The sequence below is a fragment of the Polypterus senegalus genome, chromosome 2, assembly GCF_016835505.1.
Source record: "Polypterus senegalus isolate Bchr_013 chromosome 2, ASM1683550v1, whole genome shotgun sequence".
NCBI lineage: Eukaryota > Metazoa > Chordata > Cladistia > Polypteriformes > Polypteridae > Polypterus > Polypterus senegalus.
In genome coordinates, this window is record NC_053155.1 from 112,085,045 (window position 1) to 112,109,108 (window position 24,064).

At 36.1% G+C, this 24,064-nt stretch overlaps 1 protein-coding gene across 30 annotated transcripts in view; it reads right to left on the minus strand.

Annotated features, from left to right (window-relative positions):
* The window catches only part of dlg2 (discs, large homolog 2 (Drosophila)), a 1,682,723-nt gene that overhangs the window by 463,297 nt on the left and 1,195,362 nt on the right, over nt 1-24,064 (minus strand). The gene's annotated exons all lie outside the window — the stretch shown is intronic.

The following is a 24,064-nucleotide window of genomic DNA, read 5'->3' on the forward strand; positions in this document are numbered from 1 at the left end:
TTAATGAAGAACATTCATGACATCAATCTGTAAATCTACAGGATGGTCCAGATCTAATTATACAGATCCAGATCATCTGGATGACTTTGATTTATACGGGGAAGATTCTAGTTCGACGCAAAGACGATTCTTCATGTCGTCAGTTTGCACACTTCTCAATGGTCCAGGATTTTTCGGGTGATTTTCTATGTAATAAACTTAATAAGTTATAGCGTAATGAAAATTGCATAATTAGATTTGGATCACCCTATATTATAATCTTACACAACATACTTCTGCATAGGTTTTTCTATATATAGTCCAGTTTTGCTTCCCAAGATATGTGTGTTAGGGTAGCTGGTGACTTTAAAATGGCTCAGTGTATATATATCTATACTAATAAAACAAGCAAAGCCCTCACTAACTGACTGACTGACTCATCACTAATTCTCCAACTTCCCGTGTAGGTAGAAGGCTAAAATTTGGCAGGCTCATTCCTTACAGCTTACTTACTTTCTTTTCGAAATTCTACGCATAATGGTCATAACTGGAACCTATTTTTCTCCATATAATGTAATGGAGTTGAGCTCAATGGCCGTGGGGGCGGAGTTTCGTGTGACATCATCATGCCTCCCACGTAATCACGTGAACTGACTGTCAACGCAATACGTAGAAAACAAGGAAGAGCTCCAAAAAGCGCTGAAGAAAACATGCATTATACAATTGAGAAGGCAGCGAAACAATAAGAAGCGAGCGACTGACACATACAACCATATTCATGAGTACAGCTACTTCGGAAACAAAGCACGGTGTAAACCTAAAGTTTAAATTAAGTTCATAGACAGGCTGCCGCTGGCGTTTGTCATGCCCACGGCTAATGCGGGATACAAGTTTAATGAGAGGACGAGGATATAAACGAGAGTTTTGATCACTTTGTAACTAAGTTAAAATTACTGGTGAAGGGCTGTGCTTATGCAAATTCCGAGAGACTGTCTTTGTGGGGGGATTGACAGTTAAGGCGGGTGGGAGAATCACATCATCATCTCCCCTCCCATTCACCTCATTTTGCTGTGAGCTGAGCTCCGCAGCTAACGCATTCTTGAGGAACCAACTTTGTGACGCTGCCTCTAAATAATCACAGAAAAATCCACAAGTTAATACACACGCTGTCTCTACAGTTTCTCCACACTCTGAATCCTCCAGGCACTACTTACAAAAGGTTACATTGACAATCGTGTTACGTTATTTTTAAAATGTTTCCTTTTCTTAGCACAAGCACAGCCGAGAAGCTTCGATGCATGTGCTCCATAACGCGTTAAAAATAACGCATTTAATCACACTTTGCATTCCAAGCAAAGGGAACTTCTGGCAATGCATGATTTTCTGGTATACCAATTACATTGATGAAGACATCAGAGCTACAAAAATGTAACAGTCGGAAGAAAGCGCGTTGCTACGACTGATTGGAGGAAAATTTCATTTCAAAAGACTACCCGACGGAAGCCTTGATAAAAGTGTGGTTTTGTGCACATATATATGTATATATATCTGGATGTACATGTATATATACTGTATATATGTGTGTATATGTATATATATGTTTATGTGTGTGTATATATATGTATATATATATATATATATATATATATGACAGCAACACTCATGACAATGACAATGTCAATCATGTTACGTTATTATTAAAATGTTTCCTTTTCTTTTTCATTACTTTTTTAACTCACTACTTCCCCGCTGCGAAGCGCGTGTATTTTGCTATATATACATATATATGAATGACCTCCAAAGAGCGCTGAGACTTTTGATCACGTGAACGCGTCTGCAAAAAGTGGTGTCTCCTGCCCTATAAAACTCGAGCAGCCGGCGCGTGAGAATAGCTGTGCCGGCCTTTGAGACGCTGACTGCACTTCTGCCTTAAGTCAAAGTGAGCACTTTTAATTTTTTTCATCCTCCCCCTGAGCTATAGCCCAGACAAGTGCAAACACGGGATCCCTTTTCTACACCACGGCAAACTAATATTAAGGCGCTTCGCACTTTCTTTTGCACTTTTACGATTATGAGGTCGTCAGCTCGGATTATGAACACACGCACAGGAGTGGAGGACCGACAGTGCCATCACAGCCGATTAATGGCTGGGACGTCTCACCACTCTACACAAGACCCACTGCGACTGTCCCCAAAAGGCGCTCATATCGTCAGTGAAGACATCTCTCTACACTATATAAAAGAAATAGGCAACTTTCCTTTCTTTACACCTTTTTTCCTTTATCCCAAACCAAAGCCTTTCACTCTTAACACTGCAGAGGACACAAAAGTAATTTTCTTTAATTGCTGGTAAGGCACATTACCAGAGGCACAAATTTGGACGTTCACATAGAAAATGTAATTTCTATACCACAGCCGTCTTGTAGCGCCTTTCAAAAGGGATCAACTACCGAGAGATGATCCATATACATTTTAGCTGCTGTTCGTACTACTTACCTGTTGTGTTATACCGTCTTTAAAATGTAGCTTACCCGAAACCACTCCAGTAATGCTCAATGTAGCTTTACTTCTTAAAATGTTAATGTTTTACTATTTAATAACTTATAGACTACATTTTATTATTTTTCCCTTGCACTCAGTGACAAAAGCTATACACACACATATAGACACATACATATATACACATATATATACCTGTGTGTATGTTTGTATGTAGGTGTATAGTGTATATATATATATATATATATATATACACACACACACACCAATCTATACATTATATATATATATATATATATATATATATACACACACACACATATACACATATATAATTTGTGTGTGTGTATGTATGTGTGTGTATATATGATGTACATATGTATATATATATATATATGTGTATATGTAGATATGTATATAGATATGTATATATGTATATATGTATGTATATATATATATATAAATATATATATATACATGTATATACGTAGACTCAAACCGATTATGACAGCAGCAATCCAAGCTGTGAGCAAAAACAGTAAAAAGGAGGCGTGTCAGACGTCGTGGTACATTTTCTGATGTAGCTAGACGAAAACAACTTTGTGACGCTACCGCCAAATACACAAAACAATTACTTTGACAATTATGTTACGTTATTTTTAAAATGTTTCCATTTCTTTTTCATAACTTCTTTAACACACGACTTCGCTGAGAAGTGCGGGTATTTTGCTATATATATATATATATGTATATATATAGTCACGCACGCGCGAATAGGAGACCGCGGACAGACCTTAACACGCTTCGGAAGACATTCGCCGGCAGGGAGTGGCGGGGTAGTAACCTTTCTCCTTTGCTTTCTTCCAGGAAAAAAGACGCTCCGCCACCATAAACCTCATTCCCGCAGTACGTTACTTCCGCCCTTCCTCCGCCATCTTTCTTGACGTCATCAGTCCCATCCTCCCTCACGGTTCCTTCCCAGCATTCCTCCACTTCCGGCTCCTCCCTTATAAAATGCCCGCCGACGCCTTGTATGGTGTCGCGCATATGAACTGTTTTGTTTATATCTTTTGACCTGATTTGCAGTGTGGATTTGTCTGCAATATACGGGGCCGGAAACCCCAAACCTTTATGTTGTCTCTTGTTGAGTCTTTTACAATATGTATAATATATATATATATATATATATATATATATATATATATATATATATATACATAATATATATATTATATATATATATATATATTATATATATATACTGTATATATATATATATATACACACACAAAGTATCCTTATCTGTTTCCTTATCTTTTTCTTTACTTCTTTAACACACTATTTTATATTTTGCTATATATATATATATATATATATATTTGCAGTTGGAGATTAACAAAGGGAGAAAATTAATCACGTATCATAAAGTAGTTGTTATTCCTGAGCTTTCAACCCCTGCCAGGGGCCTTCATCAGAGGATAATGCTTAGACTTACAAGAATCAAAGGCAATAGCAGAAACACGAAATGCAGTTTATAGCATTCCATGCAGTTCTTGCCCATCGGTTTACATAGGACAAACATAAAAAAGAATCGCAACATGTATACAAGAACATCGCAAAGCCGTCAGAAGAAAGGACTCATGATCACCGATCCTATCCGCATACTAAATCAACAGGACATACATTTAACTGGGATAATGTGCAAGTAAGATTTAAGGCCAGTACTAAAAATGCCAGAGAGCTGGCCGAATCTTGGCTATCAAATGAGAACGCCATCAAAAGACATTTGGACATAAATCCAGAATATGCAAACTTAAGAAGAACATGTTCATAATAAATAAAACTTTACAACCAATACACCCCCCCAATTACACTGACTTATATATATTGTCATCCAGAGTTGGTTTCTGCCTTGTGTCTATCATTGGCAGGATAGGACCTGGCTCCATGGGACTGTGTATTAAAATGGGAAATAGGTAATTTGCACTTCTTATTTCCATCCTGTTTTAGACCATTTTAGCTTTAGGGCACAGAATGATTGCCTTAGCTATGGATATCTTCCATACATTTGTATTTCTTACATATGTCATAGTTTTGTTTGCATTTAACCGCTAAGTGACAATTTCATTCTATGTCCAGTGCCTAAATCTACATTATCTGCCCTGTTTATGCTGGCACTGAGGTTCAGTGTTTGTTCTTTTAAATAATTAGGCATATATGGCACGGAAGTCTGTTCATTGTAGTAGGTCATTAGCAACAAGGCAAATAACAGCATTCTGCCATTTATTATCTTCTATATACATAAAATGCTAAGGTCCTTCCAGCAGTAACTCACTAAATAATAATAACTAAATAAAAGAACCTTGATCTTGGTCTCAATTCAAAAACTTACAACCTAACATGTTCTGGAAATTTAATACAAAATTAGGCAGTGACGACCTGATGGCCATAAAGAACAGCAAAGGAACATGTGGTCACGTGTTTACAGCAAAGTGATTGAAAAACCAAGTGAGAGCAGCAACATCTAATGGGCATCAAGAAAACTGAGGAAGGAGATTAAGTGATGTAAAACTAGAATGAAAAAGAAGACAAGACACTATTGCACATACAGTAGATAAGCAAGAAGTCATTCTGAATATTGAGCAAATGAGCAGCACACAAACACAAAGGCTCATAGGAATGAAAGACAAAGTCCAGCATACAAAATGAAAAAAACACCAAAGAGACTGAAAAGCATGGCAATAACTGAAAGGCTGTCAAATAGTCAAAACTTCTGATCATATAAGAGCATTGCTTTTACATCTTTAGAATAATGTTTCTTTAAATACCACAAGTTAGCAATGTTGACAATGGTAAACTGTAATTTTTTTATGTTTAAAACAAAAGAAAGTATCATAATAGAAAAGTTAAAATGCATTTTAACTTCTAAAGGAACTGATGGAGGTGACACTCTAGAAAACATAAAAATGATCAACAGCTAATAATCTTTAACATTGTATTTTAAATTTTTTAAATTTGTATTTTATACTAGGGCTGTAGGTCCGCATATTTCACTAGTGTTACATAATTACGCTTTCAACATTGCAAATAGCATTTTTTTTCTAGAAATACATATAATATGTTTCCCAATCATACAGGGTAAAACAAGAAATGTACTGTAAGTCATTAAAACTCAACCTTCAGCACACTTTAAATCAAAAATAATGAAAGTCCTATTTGGAATATTTTCAATTGAAGCACAGGTATCTTTCAAGTGTAAGTCAGTTGTCAGTTAGTCATATTACATTTCATTAAACTGTGTTATTATCTAAAACTGACTTCATGTTTATCACTAAAATTACTATACTGCATATTCATCTGTGCAGATTGTCACTTTCTATTTAAATATTAGTTGTGCAACTTTTTAATATTGATTATGGATAGAAATTCAATAAAATAGGAGATATAAAATAGATATGTCACATTATCCAAGCTTCCTCTAAAATGAAAATATAAAATGAGTCATCTTCTTCAGTTAAAAATGTATATCTTTGATATTCTAATAAGCCTTGCTTTCTATACTTCACTTAATAAAGGTTAACCATCCAAGAAATACAATATCAAATACCTTTTATTTATTGTTCCAACCTATTTATGGATTTTCTATTCTCCTTTGATGATCATTTTAACATTCTATCCCATTTAATAAATTTCCAATTTTATGTATTGTTACATTGTTATTCCATACTATTATTGCTTACATTTATTCTTAACACAACGCAGTACATAATTAATGATCTTAAATAAAAAAAAACAAAATGTAATTAAAAGCAGTTGGATATAGCAAAAGTCACACACATATATCCACTGCTTCATTTAGCTGGACTCCGTGAAGTCAAATAGAATTGATAAAGCAGTCAGAATAAGCTACAGAGCAAACATGTTAATCGCTGTTTTCTGTCTCTCGCTCTCTTCACATTTTGGGTGCTTGTTTATATTACAAACCTTTCTGAAAGCTAGGTTTCAGCCTCAATTTTAGCTGAGCCAATTAAAAGTAATTTAACTATGATTAAGCTGAATTTCAACACTTCCAAACACAAAGTAGAACGCATCATCATCAAATAAGCGATTTAAAATTTCCAGTCAAGCATGTCTTTGGAAGAACATGCAAACTCTATACTTGGTGTGGGATTCAAACCTAGGATCTCTGAGACAGCAAACAGTCTACTGTACCAGGCTTTTTTCTGAATATTTTCATTTTTTAATTTTAAAGTATAACATAAATACAACCTTTAAACCTTAGGAAAAAACATACAAATCACATTTATTTATATCTTTACATATAATATGCTAACATGGCTGTTCGTTTCCCTGTCCAGGATTTTAAATCACCTGTAGCTCACATACCGTTTGATCTATTCACCTGAAATTTGGTAAACATATACTACGTTACGTCTACTATCCGCTTTCGGGGTGATGATTGACCTCCAAGTTGATTCCTCTTTTTATTTTTATTTAATTTTACTGTAGAATCAACACTCGGCAGCGGCCAGCAGGGCAGCTGTGCGGCACATGCGTACAGGCACCGTTCTCATCCCTACCACCTTTGCCATCACTTACCCTACCTCTTAATATCTTAAGTCATTCTTGAGGCAAATTGAAGACTTAAGTGCCAGCTTAAGTAAAAAATTAAAGAAAACGTACTAAGTAATTGCAACACAGACACTGACTTAATCAGTTTTAACACAAAAAGATACTGATGAAAGAAGAGAAGAAGCGGGCCACTAGGGTGGAGAAAAGAAGAGCTGCTCAGGAAGCAGCAAGCGCATCAACCTCTGAGCATACGAATGCTAAACGTACAGAGAAAGAGTAGGAAAACTATGAATGCTCAAGTCAAGTGTATTCTGTGTACATTATCGTGTAGTGCGTGGTTACTGGTATAGTATATTATTTAAATTTAATTCATTTTTGCAATATTTTGTAGAGAAAAGCCAAGCAAAATGACATCTTTTATTGGCTAATTAAAACAATTACAATATGCAAGCTTTTGAGGCAACTCAGTCTCCTTCTTCAGGCATCTTGCTTGGCTTTTCTCTGCATTCATAATGGCTAACACGGTACAACACCCTAGTACTGCAATATTTTGGAAATTACATTTTTAAAGAAAAATACTATTTTGTGCGTGAGCCTTTTATAGTGAAGAGATAGCGCCGTTCCCTTGGCACATAACAGTGAAGTTCATTGCCATATGCCACATAATGTATTCATAGCTAGTCAGGGCACTAATATTCAGCCTGTGGTGAGGCTGAGAGAATATGAACTAACGTTTGATCCCAGAGACTGCACAAACAATGGGAGAAATTGATGCTGAACTTATTTTCAGCTACAATATGGCAAATAAATGATGGAATATAATTACCTTGAATAGTGCATATGGTGTATTTATAGATGTCTTAAAGAGTTAAGAAACATAACATACCAAAGAAAGACTCTGGCTACTTGATAACTAAGAGTGCAACAGATGATGCTACCACTTAAAAACCCTTGGATTTACAGCTGGAGTGGCTGAAGTTATAGAGTTTGGATTTTCTCTGCATGTTCACACTTCCTATAATCTGAATTTATGTTGTGAAATCATTGGACACCAGTGAAAGTATGTATGTGCAAATGTTTTTGCATGTGTAGTTAGAACCAATTACGGTTTTCCAGCTATTACTAGTTTCATTACATTTAGAATTTCTTTAACCCAAAATTGGATTTACAGGGTAAGAAAATAAATGTAGAAACCGTATCCATTGTCATGAAATGCATGCAAATGTTTGTGTAAAAACAAATACTGTGTGTCTATTTTCTTCCATTCATGTCTAAAAGTATTTAAGTGTGAATATCTATAAAACATGTGACAGAAGTCTGGATTTTTAGGACAGACTGAAAAATGGCCACAATTTATACAATATAGCTAAACTATTGACATTATATGCAGTAGCACATCAACAAATACACTGTTCATTTTATAATTTGTTGTATGCCAGTTCTGACACTGAAAATGTCGTTCACAAACACACACACAAAAAAATCATTTGTACATAGCAGAGTTTGATTTGAATGTAAATGGTTAAAGGCTAAACAGCTTGAAAGCAGTTCAAGCAGAAATATAATTATTTGGGGATGAGGCGACACTGTTATGAAATCAGTTGGATTTTATCCTGTAAAAAAGGACACAGATAAGCATGAGAGCCAAGAAAGCTAATGACAATTAGTGTTTTTGTCACCAAAGGCAAGACTTGATAAAACAACTGCCTAAGACCTTAAATTGTTTTTAGAACCTTTAAAATGCATTTTATGAATGTGTACAGTGAATATTATTAGTTTGTGTTTTAAATAAATGGACTGTAGTGAGACTAGCAAATATCTCCACCTAAGGATTCTGAAAGTCTAATGAAAAAACACCATAAAACAAAGTAATCCATATACAGCAAATAACCTATTATCTCCAACCCCTCATTCTGTGGCACAGACAAAATTTATTTCTCAAATTTCATACAGAGAATAAGTCCACAGTGTATCCTTTTGGATATCTCTATTACATCTGGAATGGATGTGGATTCAGCCCTGGTGATGGTTCACATCACTTATTCTCAAGTGCTTATTAAAGTTACTTCAATCACCATATTTAAAATTACAGGCCTGTTATGAAGCATATCTTAGTTACAGATTCTAGTACCTAAATACCACTGTTCCCTCAATGGCATTTGATCAAACTAGCTACACACAAATGATATATTTTTTCTTGTAAGCAAAATTTTTAGATATCACATATAAAAATACGCATACCTGGACATACAGTATCTGATGGCAGCTCAACTCGGCCGGGACGCCCAAAGAGTGGAAAGACGGAGGACCCTGCCTCCCTCATGATGCTAGATGGTGATTTCCCTTCAGCATAGCAGTGCCCCGGATTCCCACAGGCCATCATGGGATCTGGAGTTCAGCTTCACAGCCCTGCTGGGTACCATGGGTGCTGCCAGGAGACGCTACAGGAGGATCTGAGGACTTCTACTTTCTACATAGCCCAGAAGTACTATCGAGTCATGGGGACGGAAGTCCAGAAGTACTTCTGGGCTGACGGAAAACTTGACTTCTCCATCTGACCCAGCGTGGACGGAAGAGCAAAAGCACTTCCGGGTAGGGCACTATTTAAAGGACTGCTGAAGACCCAGCAAGCGAGTCACAGTCAGGTGTGGGTGGACAAAGCTTGCTGGGAGGTGTGGAGGAGAAAGAAGAGAGAGAGAATTTTGAATATTATTGTGTTTATTTGATTGTATATTGCGGCTGTGGTTCTTGGGGAGCACTGTACAAGAAGAAGAAAAGAATTAAACAACTTCTTGGTGCTTTTAACCTGTGTGTCTGTCTGTAGGGTTTAAAGGGGCAACAGCAACCCCGAAGCGTCCACATGTATCATGAGAGGTCCTGGCTATAACATAGCTGATAAATTTGCTATTTATAATGAAAGCCTTTTCCATATTATCAAGGAAAAGACATACCTTTTTTATTGTATTTCTAAATTATATTATAAAGCTATAATAAATCTGACATGTCCAGCACATAATTTTCTCGATAGATATTGCAGATTTTTGTGGAAAGAAATACACAAATCATTTCTTGTTGAAAAAAAAACTATTTAATTATTAAATATTGTATAATTCTCTAATTACACTGCTCCTAGGGAACAAACACACAAAAAAACTACAAAACTGTTACATCACTAGAGCAAAATCAGCTGAAATATTTTAATAAAAAAAGGTATACACCATTTCATAGCGCTAACTGTGTCAAGTTTCATTTGAAATGAGTGATTTATTTTTTAGTTATTCTGACCACATTCTCACATTCTCTGAGAAATAATCAGAAAAAAGGAGCACTAACATATACATTTTATGCTATTTCTATTACTAAAAAATTGGATTGAGCAGGTGTGGGAAATTGGACAGATATACATCTCTGAGGTAATGCATAGTGGCAGGCACTTCACTGTAAATTCAATCAGTCAATCCATTTTTATTTTACATAGCGCCACGCACACAGTACATGTTTACATAGCAAAAAAGGATATGATTAAAAATAAACAACAAATACATGACCGTTTAAAATCATGTTACAATTATACTGTTTTTCCAGGGATGGAAAAAAGCAGAGACAGTATACAGTATAAGTAACAGACCAAGAGAGAGGACAAAGCAGTGACCAAATCAGAGGAAAAAAAATAGTGACAGTTTGAAACTAAAGTCAAAAATAAGAAATATAACTAAGCTCGGTACACACAAAAAAGTTGAGTATGCATGTAAACGATTCTAAGCCCTTTAAATCAACAAACAGTTCACTAACACTGTGGAAATCTCTTTTGTTTATTTTGTTCGTGGACAGCCAGGAGTGCAGAATGCTGATGTTTATACTCACACAACGGTGATGTCACATGGTGGGACTTGTGGTTGTTACATGGTAGTAACACAACACACACACTGAAAAAATGGAGGCACTCACAAGAAAAGTGGCGGGTGCATGATGATGTAAAAATATTTTTAAAACTATCAGAATGAACTTAATTCAACAAGCTAACAAAATAAATTAATTCTACATATGTAAAAAACTTGAAAACATGTGGTGCTGGGCCAGAGAAAAACTGACCCAAGCTCCTGACACATAAGATATGGTGTTGAAAAGTTAAAAAGAACAGAATAGTACAGTGAAAGAGATCGACAGCCTGGAATAACGGTATGGTACAGATAAATGGAAAAGAATGCAGATCTAGGCAATAAATTCTAGAGAATATAGGAGCCACAATAATCAGTATTTATTACTCATTCTCTGCAGTAAAATCATACACCATGTTATGAAACAGGAATATTAAAATCATACGTTGACCTTGTCATAACTAAACTATATACCAAAAAATATGTGCAAATCTTGCATGTAGCTCTAAACTGGAGATGTACAAATTTAAATTATGTAGTACATATGCAGTGTAATTTTTTTCCTTTGCTTGTAAAACAAAAATTTTTGCATAGTAGGTCCACAGTTATCATCACAGTTATTTAACATAAATAGGCTCTTTGAGATGAATACATTCTTCAGAGCTCAATGTAGTTAATAAGCAGGAAGAGTTTCTTGGTCTGTGTCTAATTAACATTTTAAAAATGGGTTACATTTAATTTAACATAATGATGATTACTCTCATGAGCAATGATGCAGAAGATTTTGAAAGTGGCATGTGAACTTTAGATGTTTCTACAAAGTTCCTTTTAAACTAATTAGCAAACAGTCTTATTATTCATGCTTAAGGAATAAAGCTGACAAACAAAAAATAAATATCTGTAGACATTTAGAAATGAAGTCTGCAATTGTGTAAAATTCTTTATACTAGAGTTAATTTAAAGTGAAATGAAAGAAAAATATCTTCCAGTTTATGCCATTCAAATATAATAGCAGCTCCTTAGGGAGTGACATTGGTAAACTTGAACAAGAAAAATACAACAAAGGAATGGAGGAAGCAGGAATCTTACTAGAATATGATGCAGACATTTTATTTATTTATTATACAAGTCCTTCACTTACAAAGTATGCTTTAAAAGAAAACATTGCTCAAACAGTTTGTTTTAACCCTTTGGAAGTAACTTGATTATACTGCAGATCAGACTAGAAAGATTCAGAAACAGGTTGAGTGCTCACAGAACTTCTGAATCCACTGTTGTAGATAAGCAGAAGAAACAGAGGCACCATATAGAGCAGGAGGTTAGCCCCAGGAGTAGCATCAGGGAAATCACCATGCTGTGACTCACCACCGGAAGAGGCTCAATGATAAATGAGAGAGAAGTGTGGGGAAGCCTAGACCAGGATTTGTAAACATCTATGAAGATAACCGTAGATCAGGTTATATGGTTTGAGAAGGGCAGAGGAAATTCAAAAATAAAGAAATATGAAGTACACTGCTCACAAAAATTAAAGGAACACTTTAAAGGAACACATTAGATACATCAGATCTCAATATGAAGTTGGATATCTATACAAATAACGACAGGGCAATGTCTTAGGAACAAAAGGATGCCAAGTCTTTTAATGGAAATAAAAGTTTTCTGCCTACAGAGGGCTCAATTGTGTAGACACCCTAAAATCAGAGTGAAATGAAGATGTGGCAGGCTAGTCCATTTTTTCAAAAACTTAATTTCTGCTACTCAAAATGCTTTTCAGTATCTTGTGTGGCCCCCACGAGCTTGTATGCATGCTTGACAACGTCGAGGCATGCTCCTAATAAGACGACGAATGGTGTCTTGTGGCATTTCCTCCCAGATCTGTATGAGGGCATCCCTGAGCTGTTGTACAGTCTGAGGAGCAACCTGGTGGCGCCTAATGGACCGAAACATAATGTCCCACAGATGTTCTATTGGGTTTAAGTCAGGGGATCGTGAAGGCCATTCAATTGTTTCAATTCCTTCATCCTCCAGGTACTGCCTGCATACTCTTGCCACATGAGGCCGGGCATTGTCGTGCATTAGGAGGAAACCAGGACCTACTACACCAGGGTCTGACAATGGGTCCAAGGATTTCATCCTGATACCTAATGGCAGTCAAGATGCCGTTGTCTAGCCTGTAGAGGTCTGTGAGTCGCTCCATGGATATGCCTCCAAGATCATCACTGACCCACCACCAAACCAGTCATGCTAAACGATGTTACAGGCAGCATAATATTCTCCACGGCTTCTCCTGACCCTTTCACGTCTTTCACATATACTCAGGGTGAACCTGCTCTCATCTGTGAAAAGCACAGGATGCCAGTGGTGGACCTGCCAATTCTGGTATTCTATGGCAAATGCCAATGAGCTCCCGGTGCTGTGCAGTGAGCACAGGGCGCAGTAGACATTTGGGCCCTCAGGCAACCCTCATGAAGTCTGTTTCTGATTGTTTGGTCAGAGACATTCATACCAGTGGCCTGCTGGAGGTCATTTTGTAGGGCTCTGGCAGTGCTCATCCTGTTCCTCCTTGCCCAAAGGAGCAGATACTGGTCCTGCTGATGGGTTATGGACCTTCTATGGCCCTCTCCAGCTCTCCTAGAGTAACTGCTTGTCTCCTAGAATCTCCTCCATGCCCTTGAGACTGTGCTTGGAGACACTGCAAACCTTCTGGCAATGACACGTATTGATGTGCCATCCTGGAGAAGTTGGACTACCTATGCAACCTCTGCAGGGTCCAGGTATCGCCTCATGCTACCAGTAGTGACACTGACTGTAGCCAAATGCAAAACTAGTGAAGAAACAGTCAGAAAAGATGAGGAGGGAAAAATGTCAGTGGCCTCCACCTGTTAAACCATTCCTGTTTTGGGGGTCATTTCATTGTTGCCCCTCTAGTGCATCTGTTGTTAATTTCATTAACACCACAGCAGCTGAAACTTATTAACAACCCCCTCTGCTACTTAACTGACCAGATTAATATCCCAGAAGTTTCATTGACTTTATGCTATACTCTGATTAAAAAGTGTTCCTTTAATTCTTTTGAGCAGTATAGAAGGAGACAGCAAAGTGTTTCAAAAGCCTTTTAGATATCCTGGAACCTTTTGGAGGAGAAGAGGAGCAGAAAGTTTCAAATCACTAATTAAGATCTTGAGGAGTTCATGAAGCACACACTTGGCAATCCCTGAAAGCATATCTCACATGGCTCGCCAAGACACATACAATTTGATCAACCATCCTTGCATTTTAACATAGTATCCTCCAAACTTAGTGAGATTAAGTAGATTCTAAAGAAAGCCAGATCTGCCTCCGAGCCAGGCACAAATGGTATATGAAAAAACTACAAAAGAACAGTCCAGTATACATAATTGTTGCATGATCTGATGAGGGCTATCCACAAAAAGCCAATGCATTTTTTGGTAGAGGTAAGGAGCAGTGCTTATCTTTACTTCAAAAGAAAAAAAGTCCCACGATACCAATCTATTCAGAAGTATTTCTTCATTGAATGCTATGGGGAAGATCTTCTTTACAGTGGTATAAAGAGAAACAACAACTCTCTTCTGAAGAATGGCTACATTCTGTAGATATGACCTGGTAAAAACACGAGTCCCAGCCTTCACCAGCTGTACTGTATATAGCATTCATTTGTAGTACAAAAGAGAGAAGCCAGACCTTCAGATAACTTGACTGGATCAGGTAAATGCCTATGGCTCAATTACTCATCACTTCATTGATTTTGTCCACAGCTTCTTCTAGGTGGCATCTAGGAGCATAATCAATACCAGTCTTGGGGACCTAAAGATCTGTGACACAAGAGCATAGGCCCAGTTTGTTGAAGCTAGAAAGGGCAATAGGGATGGGATGTTTAATTTCTTCCATTCCTTTCATATGTTTTGAGGTCACCCTGAGAAGTATAAGGCAAATTATCTGTGGAGTCATCATTTGTCATTCATAAAACAATAACAAAGCTTTGAAAATATAGATCAAAACTACCTTGCATGAAACTTAAGGTCTGGTGTTATCAGGTTACACATTTTCAATGTTTTATTTTAACTATACAACATACAGGACCACTTCTTGTACATACTACAACCCCTTTTCTGACTTATACGTTGTATACTACAAGGATGGAGTGGTTCCCCATCTTAGGTTAGGGCAGGGCAGGCTTCTGAACCTATGACCTGATTCAGCTTAATAATAATAATGGAGGGATGATTATTGTATATTATAAAGCTTAAGGATCAATCCAAACTTCTATTCCATTTCTAATCAATATAAGGTTTTTAAGTGACACTGAAGCAAGCTATATTTCTTTGTTCCATGAAAGCATAACATCATGTAAACCACGAGATCATTACAATATTGGACCCATTTCTCAATGCTGTCACACAATGTTATCTAATGCAAGAGTTATTGGAATACAAAGTGTAAAATGAGCACTGTATGATGCCCAAACAAATCATTTAACCCGCCAGTGCCCAATTAAACAAAAATAGCTCATACTTCAGAAGAGGTACTGAATACTTGACTAACACATACAGAGCTAATAAAGGCTATGTGAAGTCTTGGCACTATTGTTGCACATGTCGACTCAGGACACAGGAAAAACAGAATCATTGTCTACTTATAAATAATAGGCTATGCATCTCTATTAAAGAAAACGTTTCTTTTGAGTTTTAATAAAACTGCCATAGTCGGTCCAGTTATATCTTTCCCCCCTTTGTAAGAACTGGTTTAATTCAATTATAGGATTAAAGAATCTGGAGCCCATTCTTACTGCATTTGACACAAGGCAGGAAACAACAATGGAAAGGCTGTCTGGCCATCACAGGACAAATTCATTAGTACACAGCCACACACATCCTAAAACTCACCAAACAACATAAACGTCTTAGCATGTATGAAGAAAACTCATGCAGACTCATGCAGAACTTCTCACAGACAGTGACCAAGTCTTCAGTGCCATTGTGCTAGCCAACCCAGTATTACAAGAATTACACATATGCTAATGCTAACATCACAGATCATACAAGTAAATATATTTTGCAAATGTAAATGCTATCAATACAACATCAAATTATTATTATTAAATACTGGAAGTAAACATACAAACAGCATTTTTACAGAAAAGAATTTAAATCAATAGAAATGATGTTACATTAGCCAAATTAACATTCTTTGATTTGACAGAAACTATTTTTTAAAGAAAACTAGAACAAATGGAAGAGTTTCAAAAGTTGGCCTTCAAATGGCAGTCTATACAGTTATGCCACTCACCCATACACAGAGAAAATAGACAAAGGCCTTCACTTTTCTTTCAACTTCAATAAAACATATCGATTCTGTAGTCCATTAAATGATCCACATATGAGTGCTTTTGTATTTTTATAAGCATTGGTGTGTATTAAGACAACTTTATAATTAAAAACTTTGTCATGTGGGGGAGCCTCAGGTAGAAAGCAATTACTTCACCTCCCCTATGATTGCCTCTTTCAAAACTGAGCTGAGCAGAGGACAGGCTTAATAAAAGCAATTGTTAATACTGTAGTTACTCTTAGTATCATTCCAATTCGTGATAGAGCTGATTTCAATGTGTCTCCATATATTCAAACTGCTATTAATAAAGAAATGCTTTGAATGTCCGACATATACAGTATGTTTCTATAAGCAGGCCCTCTGCAGTGAATCAGTTTAGCTTCCGTCATTTTCCTGGATTTTTATCTACCTTATTATCATGTGTCGTTTTGTATTTTGCACTTGTTTGCTTTGTAAAGTGCCTTGTCAGGCACAGTGAAAGGTCCTACTGTGTATAAAATACAGATTGATTGATTGGCTTTGCAGTAACCCATTGAACTGAATTTCACTCAAATCCCAACTGCATGCTGCTGATAAAAGATCTTTTCAACATGACTTGCATGCTTATTTTCTTCAAAAGTGTGATATTTCATTTTATAAAATTAGTAAAATTATCATCTTACTGTGAGAATATGAAACAGGGGTTTTGAAACAGTATTGTTTGCATTAGGCCTCTTTAATGATCCGCTTTGAAATCTGTGTTGAATTAAAATGTTGTGGATTAAAAAAAATTACAAAAATCTTTCTTATTTGAAATAATTCTGTAAAATACTTACTGAAAAAATAGCATTTTCACAAAAAAGAACAAAGTACAGAAACGATCATTATAATCCACAGGCATTATTAAATTCAGTTTTACAACACTGCTATAGAAACCAAGCTGCAAAAATGACTTTAAACTTCACGTAACCAGCTGGTTTTACAAAGTTTATGACAAATTATTTTTCAAGTTACCCACTAGCCCTAAGTAATAAAGACAAAGAGTAAAAATAGCTGAATAAACTGTGGCAACAAAGGCCATATCAAAGTTCATTTTAAACAAGCCATTTATAGATTTTCTTCTGATAAAGTGCTTTGTATTGATCTGAAAACTACAGGCTAATAAAATATAAGTCATGCTCTTGTACTGATTGACATTGTTCTCAATAAGTTACCACATCATTGGCCAAAACTGTTTGGGTTGTCTATGGAAACCAACAACCATATTTTTTCATAATCATCTAGAAAAAAAAATAAAATTTTATTATTCACTTGATTCAAATCAAAAGAACAAATCAAATATCTCCTATCACTCTAAGCATGCAGTGCAATTACAATTCTTTCCAAATAAAAACAATATTAATCGTAATAATAATTTACGTGTTGAGCCCTGAGTCCACTTACCCTCAGTGTCGCTTGTGGCCTTTAAAGGGCCTAGAATTTTAGGCAGCTTTTGGACTATGTTAGTTATAAAATGACCATATAAACAGCTTGCTGAGAACTTTTGAAAAGGTATCATAATTTGAAATATCCAGTCGTGGGCCATGTGCTATCGTCTATCTTTTTCCCTAAAAAACCAAACCGCCCAACCCCACTGGCTATGCATTTTTCAGTGATCTTTAGCAAAAAGGGATACCAAAAATTTCTTAATGATACATGCGCTATGTGCTTAATTAAGCTGAGGTATTGTAGATCTTGGGGATATCTTTGATGACTCAGGACTCTGGACATTCCAGGAGCTAAGGTTCAAGTTCTCCACAGTCTCCTCTTCTTTTTCCTTTTATCTTCACCTGTGGTCAGTCCTTAAGATTTCTCATCCACTTTTTGTCTTTGCTCATTCTTTCTGATCACACATAAAAAACAGTTTCTGCTTTATTTCCTGTATTGCTCAAATCCTCCTGCATGCCCTTCTGTATTGAAACATGATCTCCCATCCTCCATTTTCTTGTCATGAAACACCATCTTTAAAAAAATCATTCTGTCATCCAAGGACCCCAACCATCAACATACTCAGTTTAATTTTGTACATCTCTTGTATTTTTCCCCATATAGACTTTTTGCTAGGGATTTATCCCTTTGTCACTTCTTCCACATGTTTTGGAACTGCCCAACTATCACTTGCTATTAGCCTATAATTTTCGAATTTCCTTTCAATGAATATTCAATGCTCTCTGTCCAGATTTCTCTCTCACCTTATAATTTCCTTCTCCTGGAGCTTTTCACACTCTTCCTCATCCCAATCCAGCAGAGGCTGTTCTCTGTGAGTACCATTGCGGCTAAACTTGCGCTGGCCCTGTTCTGTCTCTGTTGATTCTTGGATATCTTCTTTCTATAACTTAACATCTCGTAAACTCCTCGCATTGCAGAATTACAGAGCATCTGGTTCCAACATCAGGGAATAGCTTTCAGTCACTATGCTTGTGGGTGATTGGCTATCTGGCGACTAGTGAAGTTGGGAACGTATCCATTTTTCTTCCTTTCATTTTCAGTCTGGTTGTGGGCTGCCACCCTCTCTGATTAGTCATAAAGACATCACTTCAGTAACTTTCTCTATTTTTATTTATTTTTTTCCTCAGAGTTGGGGTGGTGGGGTGGGTGTCAGTTGATTTTGTGTTTTATCTCATTATATTGTAACTTCATACATTGTTTCTTTCTGTTTTTACTTATTCTCTTAAAATCAAACTTTCCTCAAACAAAAAATAAAAAAAAGAATTGGGATCACATTTTTTCTCTGTATTAAAAATATAATCAAATAAAAGTAGCTGAAACATCAGTAATGTCATGGATAGCCTTATAAAATATACTGCAAATTTAGATGACTTTATTAATATGTAGTCTAACCATGAAACACAGTGAATAAATGCAGTTATAAATCATATCCAAGTTAAAAATCACTAACACTAGTGAAGAGAATCTTTTAAGCTGTTTTTAAATATTACCTCATAATGACTGAAAATACAGAATAAACAGCAGTTCAAGTTGCATTGGCTATTGAACACTGTATTTATTACACAGTATATTTATTTCCATAATATGGTGGTGCAGGAAGAGTTGCTGCCTTATAACTCCAGGAGAATGGCTTCAGATCTCACTCCTGTCCCTGCTCCAGTTCCCTCTGCATGTTATCCATTTGTTAGCATGTACTGTCCTTCATGGATTCCAAGTTTGGTTAGTTGATAACTCTAAATTGGTCAAGTGTAAATGAGCATTGTGATGTGCATGAATATGTCTTTACTGTTGTTTTTCTCTTTGTTCACAAAATTACCACAATAGGTGGGAGGCAAAACTGATTTTCAGAAACTAAAGTATCACCAGGTTAAGTGTTTCCTTTATCAAATATTCTTGATGAAACAAAGAGTCCTCCTCTAGGCCTGAAACTGCTTAATCACAACCACAAATGTGTGAAACTGCTTAATCGCCAACGTAAACTGTTTAATCACTAACGTAAAAGTGTCAAATGATACTTAACCGAAAATCACTTTAAGATAAACGCAAGATCTTCAAGCAAGTGACTAAACAATTTATAAAGTTAAATGTTTTCTTAAATCATACCAAGAATATTGTTAAATGAACTGGATGTGCATCTGTTTTATAGTTGTGATATTATGTATTGGTAAAAAGAACACCTATTAATATTTGTCAGTGTAGCCTGGGATCATTACATCTGGTAATAATTGCTGTATGATATATCAGATCTCAAGAATGAACAGCTACACTGACACATCAATGCTATCATTAATAGCCTAAATGACTGGACCATTGCCTTAGCTAAGTAGGTTTAATACAAAAGAGACACCTTTGCAGTATGAAGATCAGATCTTTATCATAATATGTCTCTAACGAAACTTATATTCATCAAATCATTTTGCCACAGTGAGAATTCAGGAGTGTTTTACAATATAGCATGAAAAGGATTTATTTTTTTTCATTAATGCGATTGGTTATTTTAGGGCTGTGTAACAGTTTTAAAGTTTTACTAGGAATTAACATGGTGTTGTCAGTCAACTTAATCCAATTCAGTGTCACAAAGGTCTACCATCTGTCTTGAAATGACTGGGTACAAGGCACACAATCACCATGGACAGGGTGCCAGTCCATCGCTGGATCCACTCACACACCCACAAGGCCAGTCTGCAATGGCCAATTAACTTAACAAGCATGTCCTTGGGAACGTTGGAAGAAAATACACACACACACGGAAAGACTTACAAACTCCACACAAACTATGACTGTGTGCAGGGTTCAAACCTAGGGCTCTGGCTCTCTAAAGCAGAAGTGTTAACCACTGCACCACCTTGATGCTCAAATAAAATTTGTCAGTATGAACATGCAAAGTCAATGCAGGTGATGAAAAGACACCAAATTTGAATGCAGGATTCATGGAGTGGAAACTCTAACCACTGTGCCACCCTAGTACCAATAATTAAATGATGAAATATAAGCACATGGGATAAGAAAAGTGGACTCTCACACTTTGGACCCTTCACATCTTAATGGTTGTATGAAAGAGTTGAATGAATAAAAGCATTAGTTAGGTTCCTCCTTAGTTGTAACTGATTTTACACTTTGTGGTTTAATCCAGTAATAATAAAAAATACTGAAGTGACACATGGATGTCATTCTAATTTAATCAAGGTCATTATTAGACATGACAGAAAGTTATACTGTTGTAAGTAATGCGCACAACTGGACTACACTGCTGAAACAGAGACGACCTGCAGGTTTGTAAATATGGCTGGGTATAACAAGATTAGTCAAAAGACACATTAAATGTGAAAGCCCCTCCGGGTAAATGTCTCCAATCTAGTAGCAGAGAGAGACAAAAAGGGGGAAGGGACCGGATGCAGAGAATTATTAGGAGTAGAAAAATCAAGCTAAAGACAGCAAGCCAAAGCCTGGGTGCTGAATATTCAGCTTGCGTGGTTGATCAAGCACCAAGAACAGAAAAAGACAAATTATGTTTATTTCAGAATCCAAAACTAAATATAGGTGCTACTGACCCAGATTAGAGGCACACTTTGGATTAAAGGAAATGCCTGCTAAGGAAGGTCTGCATTGTCACAAGGGAAGTGGGATATAAATAGTTAGTACGTACTAAACTAACCAAGGAACTGTCCTTGAGCCTGTTTTCAATTTTGTAGTTCCATTTAAATTTTGCCCAGGGTGCTTTTAACACTCAGTGTTTTTCCACCTGTACTTCTTGCATCTTGTGAACCATCAAGCATCATTGGGCAACCGAAATTTAATAGTAATGGGTTCATTTACCTCTACATAAAACTGTTGGCAAGAACAGTGGATGCTGCTCATAGCTGCACAGAAAGAGTTGACAAATGACCTACAGACAACTGCACTTTTAAGACTAATGCTGTTCTTCTCTCACAAACCCATTACACATTTTTGGCAGAATTATAACCAATTACTAAGTGCAAATCAATTCAGAAATAAGAGATGTAAAATCAATGTGTCTAAAAGCTAAGGTGCATAAAGCATTCAAATTATTGCAAGCAAAGTGGCATAAAGGAAAATAGGATGTTATCTCTTCCGCAATGCAAAAGGTGTTGTTCATACTTCATCACCAACAGGAAGGGTACAAGAAATCTCCTGTCTACTCAGCCTTTTATCTTCAGACTGAAATCAGTAATGAGAATTTGTTCATATATTGTGTAAAAAAGATGAATAAAGTATATGTAAAAAAATAAGCATTTCACTCCCCAATGTTCATATCTCCACTGTAAAATAGTTTTTAACAAGAAAGCACATTTGCTGCCAGCATGCTCATAACATTGTGTGATTTGTGATTCTAATTTAAAATGAAGACTTCCTGATTTAAATGGCTAGTTCTGGCATTCTGATGTGCAAGCCTTTAATAATCAGCAGTGAAAATTAATAAAATGGTTCACTTGAAACTGAAATAAGAAGTTATCGGTCCAGAATGACCTTATGCTTTGAATCTGTGGCACAGGGAAGGCTGAATAGAAAACTCAGATTCAATTTTTCCATTTTTCAATACACAATGTATCCCATTAGACTCTCCTAAGGGGCCAGAGCTTACTCCATTGTCCTGTTTATGTGACCCATTTCTGGAATAATATGGACTCTAACCATTGCATGTGATCCTATTGACACCAGGCTTCTAAATCTATTATTACTATAAATGGATCAAACAGCAGATGAATGAACTTCACTGGAACACCATGCACTTTTTACTATTATTCTTAACTTGTCAGACTGCATCATCCAAGGTAACTTACACAATCATATACATAAATTATATCTGAATAATTAGAAAATATGAAATGGGCAGCAGTGGACATAGTCTTGAGTTCCAATTCTGCATGTTGTCATTATCTATATGGAGTGTGTACTTTCTCTCCTTGGTTACTTAGTTTTCTTGTCCAGGCACTCTGGTTTTCTTCCCACAAATGTTAATTTGTTGATCTTAAATTTGCCCCCATGTGTTGAGTATGTGTGTGCAGATGTAGGTTTCATGATGGTCTGACACCTAGTCCGGGCCTGCTTTCTTCTTTGTGCCTTGTTCTAACAGGACAGGCTCTCAACTCCAGTGAAAATCTGATTAATTGGGATTGAAAATATTATTCTATGCATGGCACCAAGAAATAAAGAAAAATAAATGAGCAAAAGTAGAGTACAAACAGTCTTAAACTAAAAAAAGGCTCAATGAAATCTTTTTAAAGAAATGAGTTGTCAACTGAGCTTTATAATTCATTGATGGAAGTGAAAAAATCAACTGTATAGCACCGGCTCCTTTGGAATTGATATTGATCTTATATTCTGTAAATGATTTGTTGTGGATTGTATGCGTATGAATGTTTCCTCTTATGCTAAAATGACACATATCCTATAAAAATTAAAATTGTGGCAGAATGTGTTAAATTATTTTGCTTAACTTTTAGGTCCAAGGGTATCAAAAAAAGATACGGCATTGTCACACAGTTACATAAAATGTTTACATACACTGCTCAAGAATACAAATGAGATGCTACAGTAAATCAAACTTAAAAAGGCATTTCAGGATGATGCCATTATACTGCCTACTGTGCCTAATATGGCACAACATTTATGTTTCATATTTGACTAGTAATACTATGCAAGAAGGAATTACAATGACAATACTTTTGAACTTGAATTTAAATTTAAGCTTGTCTTTACAATTACTTTCACTAGCAATCCAGAGGTCCAATGTCTAAAATATCTTTATGATTGCCAAATGTGTTAGAAATATTTTTCAGATTAAGTAATTGGCTTTCCAGACTGTCAAAGAAATTGTAATGATCTAGGTTACTCCACTTGAATCTTTCTATATTAAATTTGTAGATCCTGGTAGGTTATGATCACAAGAAAACACGAAACTCCTTAAGAAAGTAAAATCATAAGTAAAATAATCATCTAATTAATTTACTTTTGCTAAGTTTTGTTTATAAGAACAAGTCATTTGAACACACTAAACCCAGATTCCCATTTATATACAACTGTAAATACTAAATGTACAGGTCCACTTTAGCCCGTAATGTACTGCTAGTGAGAAAGTACACATTCACTATGTGTTTCACTTCATGGTCAAGGATATTTGCTGTCGTTTGACCTTTTACTTAAGGCTTCCGTCAGTTAGACCATTAGACCAATCATGATCTGAAAAGGCTGTTAAGCCCAACAAGCTTACCACCTAGATTCTCCAAAATAACATCAAGTTGAGATTCTCCATCACACTACTTGAAGTATTCCAGGTGTCTATGATTCTTAGTTGGAAGGAA